Below are 14,781 nucleotides of genomic sequence, written 5' to 3' on the forward strand. Positions count from 1 at the left end.
AAAAAACTCATTTTAGACAAGGCCCTAGTTCAGGTATTGGGTGAGCAAGCAAAATGCATGCAGGATGGTAGAAGCAAACCCTTCAATATTTGTTGTCAATGGGAGCTCTGGATACTCAGCATTTTTGTAAACTAGGTCACTTTTATTGGATGCCTAAATATAGGTTTAGGAGCCCCAGTTTAGGTGCCCAACATTAGAGAATTTTAGTCAGTGTATATGTTAATGTCTTCCGTGGGACTACTCAGAGGCTTAACGTTGAGCCTGTGTAAGTCTTTGTAAGACCTTTTGCACAGTGCCTTCCATATTATCAGTGCTATCTAAATAATCATAAATGCAATCCAGTCTGATCTCTGTAATACTCCTAATGGAGAGCAAAATTCAGGCAGACACTTGGCAACAGGAATAATCTCCTTCCCTCCACAAAGAGGCACACATGTACACACTACATGCAAAAGCGGCATGTGTGATTATATTCTGGATGAGAGTAATGCCATGCAGCGTCCCCATGTGCTCTATTTCTACTAAGAGTAGGAATAATCTATATGGGGTTCTGCATACAGTCATTGCCCTTGTCAGAGAGTGTGTGTTCATTAACACGCCCAACATGCTTCTGAATCTTTAGCTACACCTCCATGGTTGCTGTAATAGAAGATCTGCAGTGTGACCACTGGTTTTTGTGGGAGATAGAATGGGAGTGGGGAAAGGGGCATTTTCCTTTATACACACAACAACAGTGCATCAATTTGGCATATATTTATTTAATATTTATAGTAGCCTATTTTAAATTGAGGGCTACTTTCACTCACCCACTCCAAGAACTCTCTCTCTCCTTTCTGCCCCTTTGTCAGTCTGCTTTTGAGCACAGGTATTTTGACAGAGAGGGGAAGAGAGATAGTAATGAAATTCACTCTCTATTAAGGGGCCAAACTATTTGTGGTCACGTTTTTGGTTTTTTTTTAAATATCTTGTTTTCAAATAGTGATGGATCCTGTTTTTCCTGCTGTGTTCACAGGTAGGCTTTTGGTTTGAGCCCATCCAAGGTTTTAAAATTTTTCAAAACCCACCAACTAGCAACATGAAACAATTGCACAGTCAGATGTAATTTTCTATGAAATGTTCAGCTTCCTTTAAATAGATATTCCTAACCACAGGAAAAAAATTAAGTCCTAGATTTTGTATGAATCATCGTTTTTGTATGAGAACTAAACACCCACTGTGCTGAAAAATGGGCTTTGGATCACTAGATGTTAATTGAAATTAATTACACACTTGATCAGAAATTGTCAGTCTGTATTGTAGAGATCTGAGCTCAGCTTCTCATCTTGCCTCTTGCTCCCAGGCCCAGCAGGGACTGGGTGCCATTCAGAGGCAGCACCATGCAGCCCCGGTCGGGGGAAGAGTTCCTTGACTCTCTCAGTAATGACACACTCCTCGGGGCCAGCTCAGGAGTGGTACTGAAGGGCAGTAGTAAGGGCTAATTTTCTGGACTGGAAGGATGTGTCATCCAGATCCAGGCCATCCCAACTCTTGTGATTTTGTCATGATTCTTTATAAAGCCTTGCTTCCTGAGGTGTCTTTATAAAGCCTTGCTTCCTGAGGTCATTGAATTCACATGAGAATTTCTGCTTTCATTTAAAGAAAAATCAGTCTTTAGCCCTCAGGCTTATGGAAAATAGCTTGAAATGTGAACCCTGAAGACTCAAAAGCCAGAAGACAAACAAAAAGAATCCAACATTTATTCCTTTAAAAATATCATGATTTTTAAAACAATCCTATGATGTTGGGGGCCTGAATCATGATTTTGGAATGCTGGGGGTTAGCAACACTTGGAAATACAGGAGAAAAAGTGAGATCACCTTTCCTATTGAAAGATATTGGAATAATTTTTAAACATACGTTTAAAACATAAGATGACTTTTCAGTTGGTACTAATAGAGATAAATGGCAAGCAGTCAAAAACAAGACCAAAAATCCACTTAATGTAATGGGTCAAGTTCATCCCTGTTGTTATTCCATTGAAGTCAATGAAATTATATTAAACAGGGATCAAGCTGACCCCTTTTGTCACAAAATATATCTGCTGAGTTGTGGGGTTTTAATTTGTTTTTCTTTCCAAGAGAAATTTCCATTAACTTCACATGGCATTCCTACTAGATAAGGACTGCAAGATTGGGTTCAAGGTTGGCTCCTTTCAAAGATCAACTAAACATATTTACTTTTATTTTGAAAATGAAAACTGCAATCCGATTTTATATTAAGTATTTCAGGGTTCCACTGAATTTAATTTTTGCTGGATAATTAACAGTGCCTGGGCCTTAAACAGTTATAGTTTTGGTTAGTACTAATTCTTAATAGTAAAACATAGGAGCTAAAAGTTAAGATAGTGTAAGAATTATGTAACTGATTCTGCTATTAAAATATGCAGTACAATAGTTATATGCTATTGGGAGAAATATTGTGGTTAAAGTACTAGACAAGATGTCAGAACGGCTGGGGTGAGATTTTCACCCCCCACTACAGCACCTGTATGCAGCTACAGCAATGTACAAGGGCTCTGAAATGCCCTGAGTTGGCTGAGGGAGAATTCCTCTGTTTCAGGAATTGCATAGCACAACTATAGTCTGCCCTGCATAGGGCCTCTTGCAAACCCAAGCACAGGGAACTTGCAGGGGTGGAGGCTATGGCACATAGTGCTATGGAAGGGTTCTGGGCAGCCCTGGCGCCCATAGGCACCCTAGAATGGGTTGTCGTAACTTAATAGCTCTCCTGTCTGCCTAGTTATAACAAGGGGCCATTTCAGTCCCCAAATCAGCCTGGAATCAGTGTTAATTTTTTTCTTCTCCAGTTTTCTTCCCATAAATGCATATCTGGTATATGTTTATGCTGTGAACTTTTTTTCTCTACATGTTGAAAAGCTCAAAAATTTCAGAATACAATTGCTACATTTTGCATTCTCATAATTACGGGGAAATATTGTTCCTGTTGTACTCTGCACCCATTTTGCAGACAAAGAATTATAACCTGCCCTCTCTCTGCACGCATATCCTACTATCACAGGCTGGCTGGCCCTTTTAAGGCAAATTGGGCTCTGCCTTGCTTGTGACCTACCAACTAGCCCCCAGCTCATGGTGATATGGCAACTTAATGGTAATTAGTGGCCTCAGCAGGAAATGGGTCAGGAGAAGCCTATATAACTAGAGTGAAGAACTCAGTTAGAGAGGAGAGACCCAGGAGGGAAGAGCCAAGAAAGTGCCCTCTGCTTGCAAAGGGCCTGGTGAAGTCAGGCTGGAAGGCCCACAGGGGGTGGGCTAGGCTCCTGTGTGGGGACTCCTGAGCCAAGGAGCCGGGAGATCCCTGAGGGAAGTTGCCAGAGTCCCTGGGGACGGGGGGACAGCTTCTAGGAGGAAGAAGTATAGGTGAAGCTCTGCTGGGCCCAGAAATAGGGGCCAAGAAGTGGAGAACTCCAGTATAGAGCAGAAGAATTATTGTTTGGACTTGGTTGGACTTTTTGTTACCCCAGAAGGGGATTGAACTTGAGGTGACCTGGCAGGAGGGCTAGGCCATGGAAGACCCAGAGAGAGTCAGGGTGGAGAAAGCAGAAGAAAAGGAGGCACAAAAGGAAAAGCCCCTGCAACGTAGTGCCCTTACACCAGGGGATGCTATGGGTGATGAATACACTACCAACCTCACGCCCTATTAATAGGACTGCGAGTTGCACACATGCATCCCAGGCAGGTATACATAGCTCAGAGATTTATTCAATGGTTGTCTGTGACAATTTACATTAGAATTTCTCCCATGTGGATTTGATCATCCAGGAACAATGCAGAACTACTTCTGCCATTTCCTCTCTGAAGTGTTTCTACTTAAAAAGAAAATCTTATCTCCATAACTCTGCAACTTGCTTCTTCACCTATCCTTGTTACAAAATCAAGAAGAACACAGTGATGCCATCAAAATTGATGTTTTCTCTGATGCATTCAAAGGTCAGATATACATGGGCAGATAAAGGTAGGATCCAGGCCTGGTAGTCTAAAGGGACCTGACATATTAGCCAAGTTAGTGAAAAATTGAAGAGCATGTGCCCCTTTCTGTTGGCTGATGTGTAGAGAAGCCACATTGTGGGAAATCTATGGAAATGGGTTGGGGGGAGGCATGTAAAAGGGACAGGCATGGTGTCATCTTCCTCTCTCACACTAATCTACTGGAGCTCAGTTAAAGAATGTGTGACCAAGAAGATAGTTGAGGCATTTTGTGTTCTCAACATAGCATGATCCCTATCAGGACAGTAGAATTTATGATTAAGACTAAGTGATACTCAGACTGAGGCTCGTGAGCTGCAAGTGGCTCTTTAATGTGTCTCCTGCAGCTTTTTGCAGCACATGATATTAAAACACTGTGTGATTTAATATTTAACCAGTCTAAGTTATTAACCAGTCAAGATCCTATATATATAATTCTCACAGAAATATTATTGACCAGGTATTATTATTTTCTCAACTACAATGGGTTAATAACAAGGTAAAAGGATCTTGACTGGTTAATAACTTAGACTGGTTAAATATTAAATCACACAGTGTTTTAATATCATGTGCTGCAAAGAGCTGCAGGAGACACATTAAAGAGCCACTTGCAGCTCACGAGCCTCAGTCTTAGTATCACTTAGTCTTAATCATAAATTCTACTGTTTCATTTAATAAATATATATATATTCTATTGTTTCATTTAATTAATATATATATATATTAAATGAAACAATGAATTCACCCTACTGTGGCACTGTGGGTAATGTTGATCGCTAATTTGACTTCTGAACCACTGAGGTCTAAGTATCACTGGATTAAGAGTTGCTGCTTTCCTGGAGCAGCAGTTGATGTATTTTCTCCCCTCCCCCCGCCCCAAGTAAAAATATCTGCTGGCGAGTTATGGGCAGGTGCTGGCAGAGAGCCAGCCAATCCCAGCACAGTAGGGACAAGATCCATGTTGCCAGTGTTTCAGGAAGTGTGGGGGAAGAGTGTAGCCATGGCCAGGCTGAGGTCTGAGAATCAGGGCACTGTGTTTCCCATTGATCTTGGCCATTAACTTGGAATCCTGCCATCTGTTCTGCCACAGGCCCCACCTCCTAAAAGAGTTCATTCAGCATGCCTAAAAAGGGCATGCAGCGGTGATTAATGCGTCCTTATCTATGATGTTAGCTGGGAAGGGTAGCATTCGACCCTAACTATGTCTAGAAGAGAGAGATCTGGGGACTTCTTGTAAAAAGCAGCAGACAGGGAGGAAGAGATTGTTTTGGAGAGGGAGGACCCAGGGAAAGAGTCCATTTGGAGGGGCTGACAGGAAGATCAAAAAGCCTGGAGAAAGGGAGGGGATTCATAATTTTTTGGTTGACCCCAAAGAGCTTGTGTACCTAGTCTGCATTTATTATAGTCTATATTTCACCCCAAAAGTACAGAGAACAACAGACATAAAGATATACAAATAAACTTGTTACCTTATGAAAGGCCAGCAAAAAGAATGACAGGAGAATGATATATTCAGGAAAAAAGATTTGTTTCTAGTTCTGAAGGAACAGAGAAAGGAAAAAAGCAGACTTCATTTCCCCTTACTTTTGAATGTTCACTTTTTAAAAACCTTTTTCAATCTTTAACGTAGCTTCTCAAATTAATATTTTACCTCAAGAATTGCTGTAATTCCAAGCTCAATACTATTCTTGATGAGGATAGAGGTTGCTCAGTACATAAACTAATAACTGGAAAATAACTTCCTAATAATAGAACAAGTATTTTCTCATTAGCCTTCAGCCTGGATGCCATAGTTTGAGGAGCGAGAGACCCAGAAACAAGATATGGAGAGACAATAAAGAGTAGCAGTAGAAAGAAAAGAAATTATTCATTCTGACGTGGACACTTTCCCTCAGCCTTTGGGCACATAAGAATTTTTCACTGAATTTGTTGGCTAGCTAGTTGGTACCCAGCTTTCAAGGAGAGGCCACAGTTGTAGCAAAGAAAAACAGAGAGAAGTCTGCCTAATGTTCATAGATGTCCTTCTCACAAGTACTTTAATAATCTTCATCCTATGAGATTATAATGTAAATCAGGAGAAATCTAAATAACCTGGGATATTTCCTAGAGTCATCTTTTAAAAACTTTGAACTCAGAATTTACGTGGCTGGTACATTCTGATTACACAGTTTGAATAAAATTCTCCTTGGTTCAAACTCATTCATACCAATCAGGTTTGGTATAATAGGGAGGAGAATCTGGCCCTTCTTTTCTTCCCAAATCTATTGTCATCTTGAAACTCTGCTTGTGTCACAGCTAGAGACCAACAGAAACAGTTAGCAGCAGAATCAGATCTGTGAGAACCCCTCAAGCTAGGCTCCTCCAGTGCTGCCTTCTGCTGTCTGAATGGAATGACTTGAACCAATGCCAGTGAATGGAAAAGTCTTCCTCTGCAGCATGGGGCACAGGTCACTTGCTGAAGGATTCTCTGCAGCTTGAGGTCTTCAAACCACAATTTGAGGACTTCAATAACTCAGCCATAGGTTAGGGGTTTGTTATAGAAGTAGATGGGTGAGATTCTGTGGCCTGAATTGTGCAGGAGGTCAGACTAGAAGATCATAATGGTCCCTTCTGACCTTAAAGTCTATGAGTCTATAAGTACCCTAAAAGTTAGTATGATAAAAGAAGAAAGTTCAAAGAAATACATTTTACTTACAACTCCTAGCTTAGTGAAGCTGTTACTTATAGCTTCAGCTCCTCTGTCTCTCAAAGGATATCCTACTGATGAACTTGAGAGAATGGTATATAGCTGTGCCATATCAAGCAATTCCTTTTATAACCCCCAAGCTTTAAAATAAAGGTGTCAACCTTTGCAATACTCACTAAGGTTTGATTGTCTTACCCCCTATCATTAAACGGTCTGTCTTTGATTTGAAGTACTACTAAAATGGGATTCTTTTTCTATTGTGATTCTAAAATACACTTCATTTCTTTCCTTATTGGCCTTGTTCCTCATACACCTGTGCAAACTAATGATCATGAATATTTCTTCATTGACCAGTCCTGCATAAAATTCCATTAACATGAAAATGACTAGATCACCCTTTTAAATCCCTGCTTAGGGTATGTCTACATTACAAATTTCTAGTCGGAAAAAACAGCTTCATCGTGTGGACGGGTGCAGGGTTAAATCGATGCAACGCTGCTAAATTTGACCTAAACTCGTAGTGTAGACCAGGGCTTAGTTTTTTGCAATAGAGAAGTAGAAAGTAATAAGTACAATACAGATACTGAAAAGATTACAGGTGGAGAGGCGTCCCATAGGCTACCACAGAGGCTTTGTTGGCAGTCTCATCAAAAAGCTCAAAGATTCAAAGGGTATGGAGACTGAACTACCTCTCACTCCTAGGTACGATCCCTTTAGAATCAGGTTGAGGCAGTGTGCAGCAGCTGGCACTAGCATTACCATGCTGCACCTCTGTTGTGAATACGTAAGCAGCTTTCATCTCTAGGGCTATCTTCACAAGCATAAAGTTCCCTTTAAAAATAAATGATCTACTTTTTCCTTGTAAGTGTTAAGAAAGGCTTACGTTGTTGAAATTGAAAAACATTATGTCATGTTGCTATATCAATTTGTACATAATCCACTTTCCATCATATGTACTCGTTAAATGCAGCAGAAAATCTTATTACATTTAGGGCTGGGCTATTTTTAGGCCTCTCTTCACGTAACATTGGCTATTAACGTTTCATGGCATCTGGCAGCTCTGACTTCCCTATTATATTTTGAACCTTACCGAGCAGGAATTTATGTATCATTTAAGAGTAATTCTTGGTGCTGCCTATATATATTTTTGCCTGAAAAATAGAGAAGTTAGAAGGTAACTTCTCAAAAGGCAGATAATCCTTCCCTACGTATTCTCTGTATACAATAACTTCTCTTGATATTGTACATCAGTTTCACCAAAAAAATTATTCATGGCAGGTTACTTACTTTATTTATTCATTCCACTTGATATAGCTACTAAAAATAGCTGCTCTTATGTGTGCAAGTATTTTCCTCTCTTGTATGTCAATCAGCAGGGAACACTTTTGTGACTACCATTACAAAAGTGAATAATAGATCAACACTAACAGAATGAGTGGATTGGATTTATCAGCTGGCAAAAACTGAAACCATATGTTCTAAGCAAATGTGATGATTTAAAAAAAATCCTTAGGATGGGTGCCATTTGTCTTCCTTTTTCTTCCTGCTACCATGTTCCAATGTCCTTTATACTTTTCTGTCTAAAATTTTTTACCTTGATACATTTTGTGATTTTTGCCCTCCTTTACCTTGTCATATTTAAAGTTCCACAATTTCATTCAGAAAACATTTGACATGGAGGCTGCAGAGCTCTGTATTATTGTCATGAATGTTGCAAAGACAGGATATACAGTTCCCCTGTATTTGCAGACCCACAGGAAGCACTGCAACAATGGTGGACATGACGATTTCTTCGAGGACAGTTTGTGGAGAGACATAACGAAAAACAATTCAAGTTGTTGGTGACATTCACAGAGCAGCTGCAGAAGGTGGAAGGGCCAAGAAACAAGCACTGACAGGTGCAATTGCATCATAATGCACGTTTGGGATGAAAAGCAATGGCTGCAGAATTTTCGGATGTGAAAGGCCATATTTCTGGATTTGTGTGCCAAGCCCGCTCCAGTCTTCTAGTGCAGGGATACCAGAATAAAAGCTGCATTGACATTGCATATGGTGATTTCACTCTGAAATGTTGCAACACTGGATTGCTACTCATCAGTGGGAAATCATTCTGGAGTTTCAAAATCAACAGTAGGAATGGTGTCATGCAAGTGTGTGAGGCCATTAATCATCTCCTGCTACTCATGACTGTGAGTCTTGGCAATGTGCAGGATGTAGTTGATAGATTTGCAGCAATGGCGTTCCTGTACTGTGCTGAGGCAATAGACAGTATATATATCCCTATTTTGACCCCAGCCCACCTTGCCACAGAATACATCAACATAAAGGGCTATTTTTCTATGGTTATGCAAGCATTGGTGGATCACTGGGGATGCTTCACTGTGAGTTGATCAGGGAAGATGTGTGGTGCTTGCATCTTTAAGGACACAGGACTGTTCAGAAAGCTGCAAGCAAGGGACATTCTTTCTGAACCAGTGGATTACTATTTGCAATATTGAAATGCCAGTAGTGATTCTGCGGGATCCAGCCTACCTCTTGCTCCCATGGTTCATGAAGGTGCATTAGCCACCTCGACAGCACCAAGGAAAGATTCAACTACTGGCTCAGCAAGTGAAGAATGAATGTGAATGTTGAATGTGCTTTTTGTATATTGAAGGGATGCTGGAGGTGTTTACTCACAAGATTGGATCTCAGTTAGAAAAATATCCCAAAGGTTATGTCCTGCCTGTTGTGTCCTGCATAATATCTGTGAGTTACTCTTGGGGGAAGTTTGTGCTACTGCGCAATGCAGAATTTTGCAGAAATTAATGTTTTTTTGTGAATAATTTCCTTTCCCCAACAGAAATGCTGCTGGCTGCCACTAGAGGCTGCTGAAGCCAGCAGAGTCCAGCTTGCACATATAAGAAATTGTGGGGGGCGGGGAGAGTAGAGTTCCCACAGCTGCAGTTCCCTGCATGCCCTGAGGGAGGGAGACAGTGACATGCAGGAAACTCCACACAAACCTGGGACAGAAAAGCAGGCTGTTTTTCCTGCTGGATCCCTAGGTGGAAGGGGGATGCATGTCTGGGCTGGGGGTGGGGATCACGGCTGGGTTCTGGGAGACAGTGGGGCTGGTGTTTGGGATGGGGGGGCATGGCTGGGTTCTGGGAGAGAGGCAACGGTTGTCTGGGCTGTGGAGAGGGCCACAGCTAGGTTCCGGGAGGGAGGAGGTGGGTGTCTGGGCTGGGGAGGCATGGCTGGTTTCTGGGAGGGAGGGTGCTGGTGTCTGGGCTTGGGGGGAGGGGTTTGGATGTATTGGCTGTGGGGGGCTCTGTGGCTGGGGTTGTGGGTGTCTGGCTCTCTGGCTGGGCTGGGGGCGCAGAGAAACAAGAACTGGGTTGTCATAGGAGTTTCTTTAACGATCTACTCCTGGTGGAATTTTTGTGTGTTTTTGTTTTGTTACAGACATAGTTGCTAACAGGTATTTTGAAATACATTACCAAAATAATTGAAACTGTCTTGATTATGTAGTTTTATATTAACAAATAAAATTTGCTGAATTTTGCAGAATTTTAATATATTGTGTGCAGAATTGTAGTGAGTCGGTGTGGATCCCCTCCTGCCCAGCAGAGGGAGCTCCCTCCCAGACACCCAAGTGGGCGGAGCTACCGCCACCTGTCCCTGCTACCTGGAGGAGCCGCCTGACCGCGCCGGGTCGGACTTCCCGGAGGAGCTGCCGGACCTGCCACCAAGCCCTGGTCCTGAGGAGCCTATGCAGTTAGACTGGCCTGCATCTGGTGCGATCAACGAGGTAGGCCCTGAGGGGGATATGGACAGTAGCCCGGGGGTAGCCGACCCCTGTCAGGCTACAGAAGCAGAGGTCCCGATGTCAGTGTGTTGCGGTCAGGACCCCACTGACCAGCGGCAGTGATAGCCACTGCTAGGGCCCCGGGCTGGGACACAGTGGAGTGGGTGGGCCTGTGTCCCCCCTGCCACCCCACTCACGGGTGGCAGTTTTCCCCCTCACCCAGGTAAGGGCCTGGGCCTATACGCCTAGTGACTATTTGCTGCTCCCCCCTGCTTCAAAGGGCCTGAGCTCATTGACTATTTGCTGCATCCCCCTGCTTCACAGGGCCTGAGCTCAGTGACGATTTGCTGCTCCCCCCTGCTTCAAAGGGCTGGAGCTCATTGACTAATTGCTGCTCCCCCCTGCTTCACAGGGCCTGAGCTCAGTGACGATTTGCTGCTCCCCCCTGCTTCAAAGGGCTGGAGCTCATTGACTAATTGCTGCTCCCCCCTGCTTCACAGGGCCTGAGCTCATTGACTATTTGCTGCTCCCCCCTGCTTCAAAGGGCTGGAGCTCATTGACTAACTGCTGCTCACCCCTGCTTCAGAGGGCCTGAGCCTCGTGACTAGTTGCTGCTCAACCCCTGCAGCCAAGAGCCTGAGCTTATTGTTCTGTACTGCCGCTCAGCCCCTGTACCGAAGGGCCTGAGTGTTCTAATACTGTTTCCTGTCGCTCAGCCAGCTAGAGGAGACAAGGAGCGAGTCGGTGTGGCTCCCCTCCTGCCGACGGGAGGGTCGAGCCCCGGCGCAAACCGATTACAAGAATTTTTTATTTTTTGGTGCAGAATTCCCCCAGGAGTAGTGGTCAAAGAGGGAAAAGCTGCCTCCAGGGTGGAGATGGAGATGCTGTCTGCGGACTTTGACCAGTCAGGCACAAGTGCTATCAGAAGACCTCAGTGTAGAGCTGTGTGGCTGAGGGAGGCCTTGAAAGAGTATTTTACTACTCAGCCCATTAACGTGGTGTGGTGGACTGTGCTCTAGCTAGCCCTGACCTTTTGGGGGCTGTTCGGAATTGTGTAGTGCTGGCTCCCAAAGCTATGAATTGTGTTGCTTGCTATATGTTTATGAGCACCGCTATGCATTCTGCAATATGTGGTGTTGTGAACTAATAAAGATAATTTTATTTTTCAAAAATAGAAATTTATTGCATGGCAAAAACAGTGCAGGCAAACAATGGCAAAAAAAAAAGCCACAAACAAGTAAATACAAATTTTAAACATAAATAAATGTAATGAGACTTTGCCGCCTTTCCAATTTCAAAACTTTCTGTTAATTTCAGTGGACAGATGTTTTTATTTGTTTTAAACAAATAATTTCATTTGGTGGCCCCTAGTTCTTATATTATGGGAACAAGTAAATAACTTTTCCTTATTCACTTTTTCCACACCACTCATGATTTTATATACCTCTATCATATCCCCCCTTAGTCTCCTCTTTTCCAAGATGAAGAGTCCTAGCCTCTTTAATCTCTCCTCATATGGGACCCATTCCAAACCCATAATCATTTTAGTTGCCCTTCTCTGAACTTTTTCTAATGCCAGTATATCTATTTTGAGATGAGGAGACAACATCTGTACGCAATATTCAAGATGTGGGTGTACCATGGATTTATATAAGGGCAATAAGATATTCTCCATCTTATTCTCTATCACTTTTTGAATGATTCCTAACATCCTGTTTGCTTTTTTGACTGCCGCTGCACACTGTGTGGACGTCTTCAGAGAACTATCCACAATAACTCCAAGATCTCTTTCCTGATTAGTTGTAGCTAAATTAGCCCCCATCATATTGTATGTATAGTTGGGGTTATTTTTCCAATGTGCATTACTTCACATTTATTCATATTAAATTTCATTTGCCATTTTGTTGCCCAGTCACTTAGTTTTGTGAGATCTTTTTGAAGTTCTTCACAATCTGCTTTGGTCTTAACTATCTTGAGCAGTTTAGTATCATCTGCAAACTTTGCCACCTCACTGTTTACCCCTTTCTCCAGATCATTTATGAATAAATTTAATAGGATTGGTCCTGTCGGAGAAAAACTTAGTTCTCACTTTTTGGTTGGGTGCAGCAGAGTCAGATACTTTATTCTGTTTAGCAGCTACAGCAGGGAGAGATGCACTAGGACATAGGATCCCCCCTTCCTAGACAGGTCTCTCAACAGGTAAACAATTAGAGCAAGCATTTATACTTTTGTTACAGACAATAATAAGCAACAGCTGCATTTTGTTTATACATAGGTCATCCTGATATCTTGTTTTTCTCACTTAAGAGACTCCAGTCTACATTTCATATTATCTACACATTATCTACACAAGGTCGAAACAACTTCTCACGCAGTTCTTTTCCACTCGCCTCACACAATCCTCGCTTCTACAAATCTCGTGTTATTAGGGTTACAGTTAGCCTAATTCTTGCTAACAGAGACTGTCATGCATTAAGATCCCCTACAAATCCCTGTCAGTTCTTTCTCTACTTCCACAGTCCTAGGACTGACCCTTGGGCAACACCACTAGTTACCCCTCTCCATTCTGAAAATTTACCATTTACTCCTACCCTTTGTTCCCTGTCTTTTAACCAGTTCTCAATCCATGAAAGAATCTTCCCTCTTATCCCATGACAACTTAATTTACATAGGAGCCTTTGGTGAGGGACCTTGTCAAAGGCTTTCTGGAAATCTAAGTACACTGTGTCCACTGGATCCCCCTTGTCCACATGTTTGTTGAACCCTTCGAAGAACTCTAATAGATTAGTAAACATGATTTCCCTTTACAGAAACCATGTTGACTTTTGCCCAACAATTTATGTTCTTCTATGTGTCTGATAATTTTATTCTTTACTATTGTTTCAACTAATTTGCCCAGTACTGACGTTAGACTTACCAGTCTGTAATTGCCGGGATCACCTCTAGAGTCCTTTTTAAATATTGGCGTTACATTAGCTATCTTCCAGTCATTGGATACAGAAGCCGATTTAAAGGACAGGTTACAAACCATAGTTAATAGTTCTACAATTTCACATTTGAGTTCTTTCAGAACTCTTGGGTGAATGCCATCTGGTCCTGGTGACTTGTTAATGTTGAGTTTATCAATTAATTCCAAAACCACCTCTAGTGACACTTCAATCTGTGACAATTCCTCAGATTTGTCACCTACAAAGGATGGCTCGGGTTTGGGAATCCCCCTGACATCCTCAGCCGTGAAGACTGAAGCAAATAATTCATTTAGTTTCTCCGCAATGACTTTATCATCTTTAAGTGCTCCTTTTGTATCTCAATCATCCAGGGGCCCCACTGGTTGTTTAGCAGGCTTCCTGCTTCTGATATACTTAAAAAACATTTTGTTATTACCTTTTCAGTTTTTGGCTAGCTGTTCTTCAAACTCCTTTTTGGCATTTCTTATTACATTTTTAATTTGGCAGTGTTTATGCTCTTTTCTATTTACCTCACTAGGATTTGGCTTACACTTTTTGAAAGATGCCTTTTTATCTCTCACTGCTTCTTTTACATGGTTGTTAAGCCATGGTGGACCACAGGTTGAAAACCACTGGTCTAGAGCATGGAGCTGCCATGGGCAATTGCCTACAATAAACAGTCACTGTTGCATGAAATAGGGCATTGAGAGACAGCTGCTGGACGACTGTTAGGGTCGACACAGGTCATGCAGTGTTGGCACTCACACGGCACTGAGCTCAGTGGATTGACCATGGTCATGCTTTTTGGGGATGTGGTTTCATTACCGCGTTACCATAACAGAATGCTCACATTGGCTGGAGACAAATCTGAGTTTAAACACATGCACAATTAAATCAACAAATGGCAACTTAGGTTGACCTAACTTTGTAGTGTAGACCAGGCCTCAGGTGCATGGGCCATCCCTCCTCAGCTATCCTTCAGAAGTGGAAAATCAGCTTGGAGCAGTTGCAATAGTAAACTGCCCCAACTTCTTCTCTGCAGTGGTCCTGAGGAGCACAACTTCAAAAGTGCATGGAGTTTGGCCAGTTGGAGGAGGGTTGACTAGGACAGCTGGGGACACACCAATTCTGTTCATTCATGCTGTGGTCTTTGCCAGAAACTAAGGGCTTGTCTAAAAGAGGACATTTAGCAGCATAATTATACTGCTAAAGTTATATGGGTATAACTCTCAGTGTGAAGACTCCAGAATAAGAGTGTCCACAGAGGGAATACCACTATCAGGGGCGGCTCCAGGCTCCAGCATGCCAAGCGCGTGCTTGGGGCGGCATGCCGCGGGA

The 14,781-nt window shown here is 42.5% G+C and overlaps 1 long non-coding RNA gene across 1 annotated transcript in view; it reads left to right on the forward strand.

Annotated features, from left to right (window-relative positions):
- Positions 1-11,550, forward strand: part of LOC123367249 — a 47,361-nt gene extending 35,811 nt beyond the window's left edge. Inside the window, exons 2-4 of the long non-coding RNA XR_006578376.1 lie at positions 8,458-8,606; positions 10,278-10,498; positions 11,319-11,550. This is a non-coding gene — a long non-coding RNA (uncharacterized LOC123367249). The remainder of the gene's footprint in view (positions 1-8,457; positions 8,607-10,277; positions 10,499-11,318) is intronic.
- The last annotated feature ends 3,231 nt before the right edge of the window (positions 11,551-14,781 follow it).

The sequence above is a fragment of the Mauremys mutica genome, chromosome 3 (assembly GCF_020497125.1).
Source record: "Mauremys mutica isolate MM-2020 ecotype Southern chromosome 3, ASM2049712v1, whole genome shotgun sequence".
Taxonomy (NCBI): Eukaryota; Metazoa; Chordata; order Testudines; family Geoemydidae; genus Mauremys; species Mauremys mutica.